Consider the following 12,903-nt stretch of genomic DNA (forward strand, 5'->3'; position numbering starts at 1 on the left):
TCGCTGATGATTGCACAATGTTCAGCACCATTCACGACTCCTCAGATACTGAAGCAGTCCATGTTCAAATGCAGCAAGACCTGGACAATATCAAGGCTTGGGCTGACAAGTGGCAAGTAACACTTTCGAGTACAAACCCGTTTCCATCTGTTTCAGATGAAGTTACATAGTTTCATAGTTTGCCATTGTGAGATTTGAACTCTTGATCTTGGGGTTACAAACCCAGTACCATTACCACTTGGCTATTTAGGCCAAGCAAAAATCCGCACCAGGTCTTTTTACCAGCCTCCTAACTCCTGCAGGTCTGGCAGCATCTGTAACTCTTTCGAGTACAAACCCGTTTCCATCTGTTTCAGATGAAGTTATATTGTTACATAGTTTGCCATTGTGAGATTTGAACTCTCGATCTCAGGGTTACAAACCCAGTACCATAACCACTTGGCTATTTCGGCCAAGCCTAAAAAAATATGGAACGCTTCACGAATTTGCGTGTCATCCTTGCGCAGGGGCCATGCTAATCTTCTCTGTATCGTTCCAATTTTAATATATGTGCTGCTGAAGCGAGCACATAAATTTACTTCAGGGTCAGCCCCATTTGGTGGTTTATCTTGATACTCTTTTGAGTACAAACCTGTTTCCATCTGTTTTAGATGAAGTTACATTGTTTCATAGTTTGCCATTGTGAGATTTGAACTCTTGATCTTGGGGTTACAAACCCAGTACCATAACCACTTGGCTATTTAAGCCAAGCAAGTGGCAAGTAAAATGCATACCACACAAGTGTCAGGAAATGACCAACTCCAGCAAGAGAGAATCTAACCATCACCTCTTGACAGTCAATGGCATTGCCAACACTGAATCTCCCACTATCAGCAGCCTGGGGTGTACCATTGACCAGAAACTGAACTGAACTAGCCGTATAAATACTGTGGCTATAAGAGCATGTCAGAGGCTGGGAATCCTGTGGCGAGTGACTCACCTCCTGACTCCCCAAAGCCTGTCTGCTATCTACAAGATACAGGTCAGGAGCGTGATGGAATACTCCCCACTTGCCTGGACGAGTGCAGCTCCAACAACGCTCAAGAAGCTTGAAACCATCCAGGACAAAGCAGCCCACTTGATTGGCACCCTGTAATAACTGAAGGTATAGCCTCTCCTGTTGTCTATCAGGGGTGACATGATGTTCTTGGAGGCTCTGACCAATGAGCCCTAAGCGGGGGTAAATCCGGGGGGTGAAGGGGGGGTGGGTTCCTGACGAGGGTCCTGATCGGGCATGTAGCATCTGACAAGCTGTCTGTAATAAAGCTTATCCGTTTCTTGTTGAAACCTGACCGGTCCGTCAAGTCATTACATTTGGCGATGAAGGTAAAATAGCTCCAATTCTGCATCTTGCCTTGTTACCGTGAGTACATCGAATCTGAAGAAAAATGAAAAGACTACTCACCAGATATGCTACTCTTCAGCATCCTTACGATGTGACTATGGAAGATTGGAGTCAGTATGTAGAGTGCCTTGGTTTTTATTTCATGACAAACTAAATTACTACAGAGGAAAAGCAGAAAGCCATCATTTCGAGTGTACCTGGTAGCAAGACATACAATCTCATCCACAGCCCGAAAGCCCCAAATGTGCCCAATTCAAAGTCCTTTAATGAATTAGTGGACCTTGTGAAATGCATTTCCAGCTGTAGCTATCCATAATAATGCTGAGGTTTAAGTTTTAATTCCAGAGTTAGGGCCCCGGGAGAGTCCATCGCAGCCTATGTAGCGAAACTGGAGCAGCTGACAGAACAATGTGACTTCAGGGACACATTAAATGATATGCAGCGGGACTAATTTGTTTGTGGACAATGCCATTTGGCGCCATTTACTCAGCATCGACTTGTAGCGTGTCCTGGAAATATCACTCGCCACAGAAAGTGCCGCGAGGGACTCGCAGGATTTACAACACATACAACATGGGGCTGTTCTTCATATCAGGTGGGAATCTACCACCAAACTTGACACAAAAACCAGGGACACAGCATCAAAGTGGGAGGCAATGTCCGCTGTTAGAAAAGCACAAAGGCCCAGTAAAAACATTTCAGCAGCAACTCCAAGATTAATCTGTTATAGATGTGGAGGTGACCACGTACTGGACACCTGCAGATTCAAGGAGGCAGAACACCATTACTGCCATAAGAAAGGTCATGGAGTAAGACACAAAGTAGGGCAAAGTCGAAACAGCCCATAAAGCAGTGAACCAACATGAGTGAATTGCAAAATACAGCAGAACCTGAAGCTGCCGATACAGACATCTATTCCCTGTACGAAGTTACTGGTGTAAAAACCAATCTATCACTGTCACAATCCAAGTTAATGGAAAGCCACTAATAATGGAGATAGATACGGGAGCCTCAACAATAGTGGTGGTAGAGCTCACATTTAAATACCTAAATGAAGATATCCAGCCACTGGACCGGGAGCGGACAACCACTAAATTGAAGACATACACTGGAGAATCTATACAGGTAAAGATCATTGCTGCAGTACCAGTATCTTAAAGGCAACAGACACCCCAGCTTCCAGTGATAGGAGTGACTGAAAAAGGACTTAGGACTGGAGAAGGACTTAGAGCTGGGCCAAGACTAGTCATAGAAAATCAAGCTTGACTGACCTGAGATATTTCACTTGAGAACAGGAGGAGTTCCTGAACTGCTAAGGAAATATAGCAGTGTATTTCATGATGAATTAGGGAAGTTTAAAGGCTTGGTGCAAAAATATATGTGGATCGTCAAGCAACACCATATTTCTTTAAGGCTAGACCTGTGCCTTATATGCTGATGGAGGATTTGGATGCAGAACTGTGCTGGTTAGAAAAGCTAGGCCAATTCTCAGAATGGACAGCACCCATGTTTCCAGTGGTTAAGCCTGACCAAACCATATATATATGTGGGGACTATAAACTGACCATAAACAAGGCAGCCAAATTAGATAAGTACCCTGTTCCAAGGATAGATGACTTATTTACAAAGCTAGCTGGAGAGAAATCCTAAACAAAATTGGATATGCGCCAACCTACTAACAATTAGAACTGGATAGCATATCTAGAGGATGCATTACTATCAACACACACAAGGGTCTCTAACAATATACTCGTCTACCCGTTGGAGTATTGTCTGCATGTGCAATCTTCAAAGGACAATGGAGAGTCTTTTGCAAGGACTTCCCCGAGTGCTAGTGTACCTAGATGATGTTTTGATCACAGGGTCAACTGAGACCAAACACTTGGCCAACTGGAGGAGGTGCTAAGAAGATTCATGGAAGCAGGCGTACAAATCTGCTTCTCTCATGTTCCTTTTGGGCTGTAACTTAAAACCTGATGATCTCAATCTTGAACTTTATTTTTTTAATTTTTTAAAGAAAATCATGCTTTGCTTTCTGATAATTCTAAGTTGTGCATGATCAAGAATGAACATCAAGCTACCTGTTAGTAAAAAAGGACAGCTGATCATTTATGACATACTACTTAAAGAAAGAAAAATGTACATTCGAACCACCACAGAGTGGACGCCATGGGTTTGCATCTGGTAGAAGAGAACATTAGGGCAATCAAAGATGTGCCCTCACCTTCCATATAAGCAAACTCAAGTCTATCCTGGGCATGATCAATTACTATAGCCGTTTCTTGCCCAACTTATCAACTGTGTTGGCACCATTACACTTGTTAAAAAAAAAATCACTGTTGATCGTGGAATTCACAACAAAAAGAAGTCTTTGTGAAAGTAAAGGAACTGTTGCATTTGTCGTGTTTATTGGTACACTACAACCCATCGAAAGAATTGGTATTAACATGTGCTGCTTCTCCTTACAGTGTAGGAGCCGTGTTATCACAAAGAATGGGAAATGGATCAGAAAGGCCCATTGGCTGCATCTCAAGAACCCTATCCACAGCCAAGACAGGTTATTCCCAACTAGAAAAGGAAGGTTTATCGGTGGTATTTGGAGTGAAGAAATTCCGCTAGTACCTGTATGGACAACATTTCACCATTGTGTCAGACAATAAACCATTAATGGGTTTATTCAGTGAGTATAAGACCATTCCACCAATACCATCAGCCAGAATGCAACATTGGGCTTTGATATTATCTGGGTATGAGTATACCTTTATGTACCATCCTGGCTTACACATTGCAATGCAGACACACTAAGTCGTCTCCTGTTACTAGATAGCATTGTACATACTCCAGTGCCACAAGAACTTGTGTAATTACTGAATTTCATGGATTCTTTGCCTGTGTGTGTGAAGCAAATTAGAAATTGGATGAACAACGATTCAATTTTGCCAAAAGTCGGAGACATTGTTTTGCAAGAACGGTGAAATTCACTTGTATCTGAGAAGAGACTATTCCATGCCAGAAACACAGAGTTAAGTTGTCAAGATGGAATTTTGTTGTGTGGACTGAGAGTTGTCGTCCCTTCGCAAGGAAGAGAACCACTCTTGACAGAGCTTTACAGTGCACATCCAGGCATATCGAAGATGAAATTGCTTGCACGAAAATATGGTGGCCAGGCATAGACAGTGACATTGAAAGTATGGTCAAGCACTGTCTCCACTGTCAGCAACAACAAAAGAAGTTGCCTGTTTCAGCTCCACTGCATCTGTGGGAGAGGCCTGGTGAACCCTGGGTTAGACTACATATTGATTATGTAAGACCATTCTTAGGGACCATGATTTTGCTGATCATAGATGCATATTCTAAATAGATGGATATATACGAAGTCAGATCACCAAAATCGAGCACGACAATGGAGAAGCTGCGTCATTGTTTTAGTAAACATTGCCTATCGGAAATCATCATTTCTGACAATGGTATAATCTTTACCAGTACAGAATTTCAGCGGTTCGTGAATTTAAATGGAATCAAACATATTAAGACATGGAGCATTCAAATGATTTCGCTGAAAGAGTTGTGCAAACTTTCAAATCTGGAATGAAGAGGTTATCAGAAGCTACTCTAGAAACTCAACTTGCCCGCTTTCTCCTCAGTTATTGTAAAATGCCTCATTCGAATATGAGTTCAACACCATCTGAATTATTGATGAAATGCCTCCTATGTACAAGGATATGTCTGGTGTATATATGTCTGTGTTGGATATTCAAATGTTCTCTGTAAACAGAAACTGTAAAAAACTAATGGGGGAGGAAATATAGTAACTGAAGGTATAGCCTCTCCTGCTGTCCATCAGGGGTCACATGATGTTCTTGGAGGCTCTGACCAATGAGCCCTAAGCGTGGGTGAATCCAGGAAGTGGGCCTTCCTGATGAGGGTCCTGATCAAGAATGTAGCATCTGGAAAGCTTTGTAATAAAGTTTATCTGTTTCTTTCTGAAACGTGTCTGGTCCATCATTATACATCCCATTCACAAACATTCGCTCCTCTACCACCAACGCACGGTGGCAGCAGTTTCTGGTCAATGGTACCCTCCAGGATGTTAATAGTAGGGGAGTCAGCACTATGGCAGCAGTGCGTGTACCATCCACAAGATGCAATGCAGGAACTCACCAAGGCTCCTCAGACAGCACCTTCCAAACCCACAACTGCTACTATTTAGAAGGACAAGGGTAGCAGACACGTGGAAACACCACCACCTGCAAGATCCCCACCAAGTGGAGTGGACTGCAGCAGTTCAAGGCTTCTCAAGGGCAACTAGGGATGGGCAATAAATGCTGGACCAGCCAGCGAAGCCCACATCCCATGAATAAAAAAAAATTTAAAAGCCACTCACCACCCTCACTTGGAAATATATCGCCATTCCTGTTGATTGGTCCAAATCCTGGAACTTGTTCCCTAACAGCACTTTGGGTGTACCTACAGCACATGGACTGCAGCAGTTCAAGAAGGCAGCTCACCACCACCTTCTTAAGGGCAATAAATGCTGGCCTTGCCAACGACTCCCACATCCCATAAATTAATTTTAAAAATCTCCATGTAGCTGATTATTTCTTCATGAAATTAAATTACCATACATCAAATCAAAATTGCACTGTTTCATTATTTTTTAATTCTATCCAATCTCTTTATCACCAAATACCTATTTATACATTATTAACCCATAATTATAGAGTAATAGTTGAACTAAAAGGTGATAACTGCATACTTCCATGAACACATTGGAGTAGACTAAGTGTGCTCAAAGTTGTATTTATTCCCTGAAGTAAAGTCATAATTCAGGTCTCTACTCAAATACGTTTGTCTAATCACAAAGATGAAAGTTTCCATGACCATTTTACACCATAATTGTGTTTTTTTTTCCTTTGCGTGAAGAAATATTGCTTGATCTACTTAAGAATGGTAGCCCTGCTTAATCCAGTTGCAAATGGGTTTATCACCAAAATAAGTATTTTTTGGTTAGGAACGCCTAGTTTTAAATAGCTGAAAATGACTTTAGAAACGAATGTAACCATTCACTAGCTTTGGCATACACCGGTCAGTTTATTAGTATTGTGTTTTTAAAATATTTAAAGACTTATAAATGTTCCTATTAGTACCCTTGCACCTAAAAAAAAAGTTTGACTTTAAGAGAGCTTCAAGAGCCTACAAATGGGCACAATTAGCAGAAACATACTCTGGGAATTAATTTAATCAGTGAACACACCAGTTTGTTGGGTAATGTTTTAGACCAGGACAAAAGATTGCTGCAACTTGATTTGCACCAGCTGTAACTTTAACACTTCAAATTCCTCGAACCTTGGCATTGGTTTGGCTGATTCTGGATGAATTATTCTCCAGCGCAACCTGACAAGAACTCTACTCCATTACACTAACATTAAGAGTCTAACTTCAAGGCAAAAATTCTTTAAATGCACTTTGTCTTTATCCTAATCAGTTGAATGAGACAGTACACTGCAGTATCAATATATGAGGTGTGATCATTACTGGACTTGTGATGTTAATTACTTTATTTTACCACAGTGAAATACAAAGGTTCTTCTTGGCTTAATGTGCAGTTTTGAAAAGTCTTAAATTGTGCTTGAAAATTTAGGAATTCTGCATTTTAAAGAGTTTTGTTACAAACAGGTATATGGCCCAGATTAATATGTCAAACGTTTGAAACCATTTCTACGGTGCTGTTCATTACCAACTCCTGTAACATAGGTCACGCATAGCCAAGCAGTAAGACCAGAAGACATGCTAAATTTTCTAGCCTGAAAATCTGTCTTTCATATGGGCACTGATCTTCTTAGAGCTGTAAGAGAAGCATCTGGATTAATGTCATGACTCAGCACCATAATCTCTTTGTTGTGATAATACAGCCTAATCCAAAAGTCTTCTAGAGATATATAAATAGTAAAAGGGTAGTAAAAGGAGGGATGGGGCCAATTAAGGATCAAAAAGGAGAGGTATATGTGGAAGCAGAGGGCTTGGCTGAGGTACTAAATGAGCACTTCGCATCCGTCATTACTAAGAAAGAAGATGCTACCAAAGCCAATGGGAAAGAGGAGAAGTTTGAGATATTACATGGGCTAAAGGTACTAGAGGGGCTGGCTGTGCTTAAAGTTAATAACTCGCCAGGATCAGATCCGAGGATACTGAGGGAAGTAGAGGTGGAAAATTGCAGAGGCACTGGCCATAATTTCCAATCCTTCTTAGATACAGAGGTCTTGTCAGAAGTCTGGGGAATTGCAAATGTTACACCCTTGTTCATAAAAGGGCGTAAGGATAAATCCAGCAATCACAGGCCAATCAGTTTAACTTTGAAACAAAAACCAAGATACCTGGAAAAACTCAGCAGGTCTGGCAGCATCTGCGGAGAGGAACACAGATAATGTTTCGAGTCCGAATGACTTTGATACTGACAAAGCATTTAGAAACCATAATCTGAGAAAAAATTAACAATCAGTTGGATAAATGTGGATTACTTAAGGGAAACCAGCATTGATTTGTTAAGGGAAAATTGTATTTAACTAGTTTAATTGAGGTTTTTGATGAGGTAACAGTGAGGGTGGATGAGGGTAAAGCAGTCGAGCTGGTGCACATGAATTTCCAAAAGGTGTTTGATTAAGTGACACGTAATGGGTGTTTCAGCAAAGTTGAAGCCCATGGAACAAAAGTGACAGTGGCAGCATAGACACAAAGTTGGCTGTATGACAGGAATGAAAATAATGGTGAACGTTTGTTTTTCAGACTGAAGGAATGTATACAACATTGTTCCCCAGGAGTCGGTGCTAGAGCCACAGTTTATCTTGATCAATATCAGGGCTGTCCAACTGATGGCTTGTCAAAGCATTTTGTGCAACCCACAAGATTTCATAAATATATATTTAACTATTAGTTCTTCCTGGCTGTTGCTTAATGATTAATAATTTTTAGATTCTAACAGCAATTGATGGCTTAAAGTTGCGATGTGTTTTCACTTACAGAGGGGGCGTTAGATTGTCTCCATGGTAACATTTGTGTCTTTTAGTCTCCCCGCCCTCCTGCCGAGTGGTCAGTTGAGAAAAAAGTTTCCATGTATTCACATGAAAGCTGTCCTGACAACAGCAGTATAGGTCTTAGATGAGTTACAGATTCAAGTCACACAGGGTGTTTGGTATAATTTTATTCTTTAATAGTAACATAGTGTTGTAAAAATAAATGCTGATTACACTGAGTAAGGGTGATTATGTCTAGTACAAAGAAACGTAAAATCCAAGATCAAAACAGAGCATTTCAACAACAATCAGAGGGTGAGTTTTTAATCACAAATAATTATGGAAAACTTCAATGTCTAGTTTGCATACAGGTGATATCTGTACTGAAAGATGCAATGAGATGTATCATTATGAAACATTACATGTTGAATGATTTGAAATAAATGATGGGACTGTTCAGAGTGGCTGTGGCTGAATAGGAAAAGAATTTGAAATTATAAACAGGACATTTTGTTTCAATGAATAAGGTGCAAACATCAAGTCTTGCAGGATCTTACGCAGTGGCACTAAAATAAGCAAAGTCAAAGAAGCCATTCAGCGATGATAGTGTTGTTAAGAAAGGTGCAACTGAAATGGCTAAAGCTTCTCTCGTAATGGTCTTGCTGCAAAATGTGAAACTGTATCTTTGTCTCATCAGGCAATATCAAGAAGAATAGAACACATGGGGCAAAATTTTCCTCCTGCTGGGGGGTAAGGGCAGGAGCGGGTGTGGGCAGGCAGCCCTCCGATTGGCCCCCAGTCGGGGGCGCATGCCATTTTTCATGGGCGGGCCAATTAAGGCCCGCTCAGCGTGACATCTGCACGGAAGCGCTGTGCACTCCCTGTACGGGCGGGTGGGGCGTAGAAAATGGCAAATACAGAAGGGCGCTTCTTCACACATGCAATCTCCGATCTCCCTGAGACTAAGTGCTGCCTCAGGGAGATTGATTCCCAAAGTGAAAAAGTTATTCTTTTGAAAATTTACCATCCATGTCCCCTCATGTGACAAGGTCACATGAGTTGGGACATGGACATAACTTTAAGTAAAAGTTAGTCTTAATTTTGAAATTCAGTCATGAAAATTCATCCCGCTCGTGGATGAGGTTTCGTGCTTTTTCAGGTGGCCGCCAGCACTCCTGACCTGATCGCTAATCTTGAGGTTGGACGGGCAGGTCCACTGCATCCCTGTTGACCTGAAAATGCAAATGACACGGGATGACATCGGGAGTTCCACCTGATGTCATTCCACGTCAATTTACACGTTGGCAATGAGCCCCACCTCCCCGGGCCCCACCCCCCCTCACTGACGGGAAAATTCTTGCCATGGATAAACATGGATCTGCAAATCTTCATGATATTATTATTTACTCTTTCATAGGTTGTGAGCATCGCTGACAAGGCCAGCATTTATAGCCCATCACTAATTGCCCTTAGACTGAATGGCTGTTGAAGAAGGCAGTTAAAAGTCAACTACAGTGTTCGGTCCTGGAGTCACATGTAGGCCAGACCAGGTAAGGACAGTAGATTTCCTTCCCAAAACCAGATGGGTTTTTTAATGACAACAATAGTTTCATGGTCACCATTACTGAGACTAGATTTATGTTCCAAATTTATTAACTTAATTCAAATTCCATCAACGGCCTTGGCAAGATTTGAACCCATGTCCCCAGTGCATTAGCTTGGGCCTTAGGATTGCTAGTCCAGTGACATTACCACTACCCACCATCACCCCTTTTTGTTGAGTGTTGTTATTTTTCCCTGTGCTTAGAGAGGAGCACAGACCAAACTGATATAAGTCAACTTCTGATCTATGTTCAAACAATTCAGAATGTTTTCTCAACACTGGAAGAATTACTCTAACTTGCCTCTGTATGGCACTCGCAAAGGAACTGACATTTTTATTGCAGTGCAAAAGTGTGCACATGAGTAATGATGTTTTGGAAAGTGCTCACCTATTGTGACTGATGGAGCAAAGACTATGGTTGGATTGCAAGTTGGCATTGTTGGACTTCTGAAAACAAAGTGGTGTAAATTGCCCCACACTTCACTGTAAAATCCATCAAGAATCATTGTGCGCAAATTGAGTGAGGCAAGCTAGTGCTATGAAGGTGGTGGTCCAAGTTGCTAATCTCATTCAAGACAGTAAAGATCTCTTCCTCATTGTAAATTCAGGACTTTTTACAGGAAATAGATGCTGCATAGGACTCGAAATGTCAACTCTTTTCTTCTCCGCCGATGCTGCCAGACCTGCTGAGTTTTTCCAGGTATTTCTGTTTTTGTTGTTGCTGCATACAGTGGCTTGCTTCTACCCTGAAATTTGGTGTTTAAGTACAGGAAAATGCTTTGGAATGATTTTTTGGCCTAAGAAGGGAGATTCCACTGTTCCTAAGGGATGAAGTTAATCTGACACTGTTGAGATGGAAGAGAGACTGCATGATCCTGCATTTCTGTGTGAACTAATGTTGTTCACAGACCTCAGAGTTCATTTAAATGAACTCAATTTAAACTTCAAACAAAACAGCAAAGCATATCTATTTTTGGCAAGCACATCTCTGAATTTCGTAACATATTTAAGGCAGCCATTGAAAAGAATGAACTTCCATTTTTCATGGAGCTAGCAGAAGAATATATTTTGCGGGGGTGAAATTTTCAGTGTACGCTTTGCAAGTAGAAAATATTACGGAGGAACTGATAAATTGGTTTTCGGATTTTGACAGTGCGTTGAATGATTTTACCTTATTCAACAATTCTCTGTGTTGATATTGAGCATCAACCATCTGCACTGCAACTAGAACTTTGTGATTTATAGGCAGATCCATTATTGAGTACAAGGGCGGAAATTGGAGTGGACATCTTCAGACTTTTTTTCCAAGGACAATTATCCACACATAGTAGGCTTTGGTTAAAAGATATGTTCAATGTTTACAAGTGCCTACTTGTACAAAATTACATTCTCCTCTTTGCATTACACAAAATATCAATATCATTCTTCACTGACTGACGACTCACTTTCTCATCTGCTTCGACTTGCCACCATATAGTTAGATTTAGATATATCTGCTCTTGTAAATGAGAGCTTTCATCCACAGTGTCGACACTAAAGGTGTGTATTATTTGTGTATTTTGTTTCTTCCTTGTAGATGGTACACACTGCAGCCACTGTGTGTCAGTGGTGGAGGGAGTGAATGTTTATGGATGGGGTGCCAATTAAGTGGGCTGCTTTTTCCTGGGTGGTGTTAAACTACTTGAGTGATGTTGGAGCTGCACTCATCCAGGCAAGTGGAAAGTATTCCATCACATTCCTGACTTGTGCCTTGCAGATGGTGGACAGGCTTTGGGGAGACAGGAGGTGAGTTACTCACCGCAGGATACCTAGCCTCTGACCTGCTCTTGGAGCACGAGATGAGGTCAGGCGAGTGCTCCAACTTCATCGTGCGCTTGTGCGATATCTCGCTCGGTGGGTACGTAAGGCAGTCAGAAGCACACTGTCGACAATTAAATGGGCAATTAAGCCCATTAAGGAGGCAATTAAAAGCGATTTTTTTTTTGTGGCCCATCCACCTTTACAGTTGGCCAGGCGGCCTTTACAATTTTGCACAAACCTCGATCCAGGGCGGGGTGAAATCTCCACGGGGAGTTAAAATAAAAACAGATATCTGGGGACTTTTTTTTATGAGGTCTGATTTCAGGTGCTTGATTGTGCTGCATGGACATATTTTGCAGCATTTCTGTTGTTTCATTGATTCTGTGGAGGTCTGCAGTTTCCTGGGACAGCTGTCAGCCTTCAGGGAGCTCAGTGGAGGCGCTCACCAGCACCCTGCGGTGAAATCAGCGCCTGCCCTCTCCCCACCCCCACCGTCAGTGCTGAGCCTTTCTCAGCACACCGTTAATTGGCCAGCCAGTGTGAAATTGCAGCCAGGGGTTGATCACGCTCGGGGGGGCCAGTTTCCCGTCTGCTCCCAGGTCCACCGATTGCACATGCCTGACAAGCGAAAAATTCAGGCCCAAGTTTCGCTTCTGTTCCAATAATGTAATAAAAGCTTTCAGAGATGAGACCAAATCTCTCTGAAATTGACCTGTTAGCCCTTCCTACTGATTAGATACTGCTTCCGAATCAACTCTGCAGCCAGTTAGAGCCCAGGGAAGCTTCAACTACACAAAATTAGATTGAACTGATCACAGTAGAATATGTAGTGGGATGTGTAATTGTGTCACTTTTATGTTATACTTGGATTGTTATGTCATCAGGCTGGTACCATTTGGAGACTGGCATAGCTCTCTATCTATCATATAAGGAATCATACAGCAGAGTGACAGATCATTACTATCCCTTCAGGAAACCAGGATATTTTAGAGACAGTTGTTGACAATGAGTAATGACATGCAAACATATGAATGAGGAAGAAGCGGAGCTAGGTTAGAGAAGCATAGATTCTATCCTCTGCTTGTCATTGTTGTAGGCATTTACAG

The 12,903-nt window shown here is 41.7% G+C and overlaps 1 non-coding gene across 1 annotated transcript; it reads right to left on the reverse strand.

The window, feature by feature from the left end:
* Positions 1-461: 461 nt before the first annotated feature.
* Positions 462-568, reverse strand: LOC121269751. The gene has a single exon (XR_005941401.1). It is a non-coding gene; the product is annotated as a U6 spliceosomal RNA (small nuclear RNA).
* Between the last annotated feature and the right edge of the window lie 12,335 nt (positions 569-12,903).

The sequence above is a fragment of the Carcharodon carcharias genome, chromosome 25 (assembly GCF_017639515.1).
Source record: "Carcharodon carcharias isolate sCarCar2 chromosome 25, sCarCar2.pri, whole genome shotgun sequence".
In the NCBI taxonomy this organism is placed as follows: Eukaryota; Metazoa; Chordata; class Chondrichthyes; order Lamniformes; family Lamnidae; genus Carcharodon; species Carcharodon carcharias.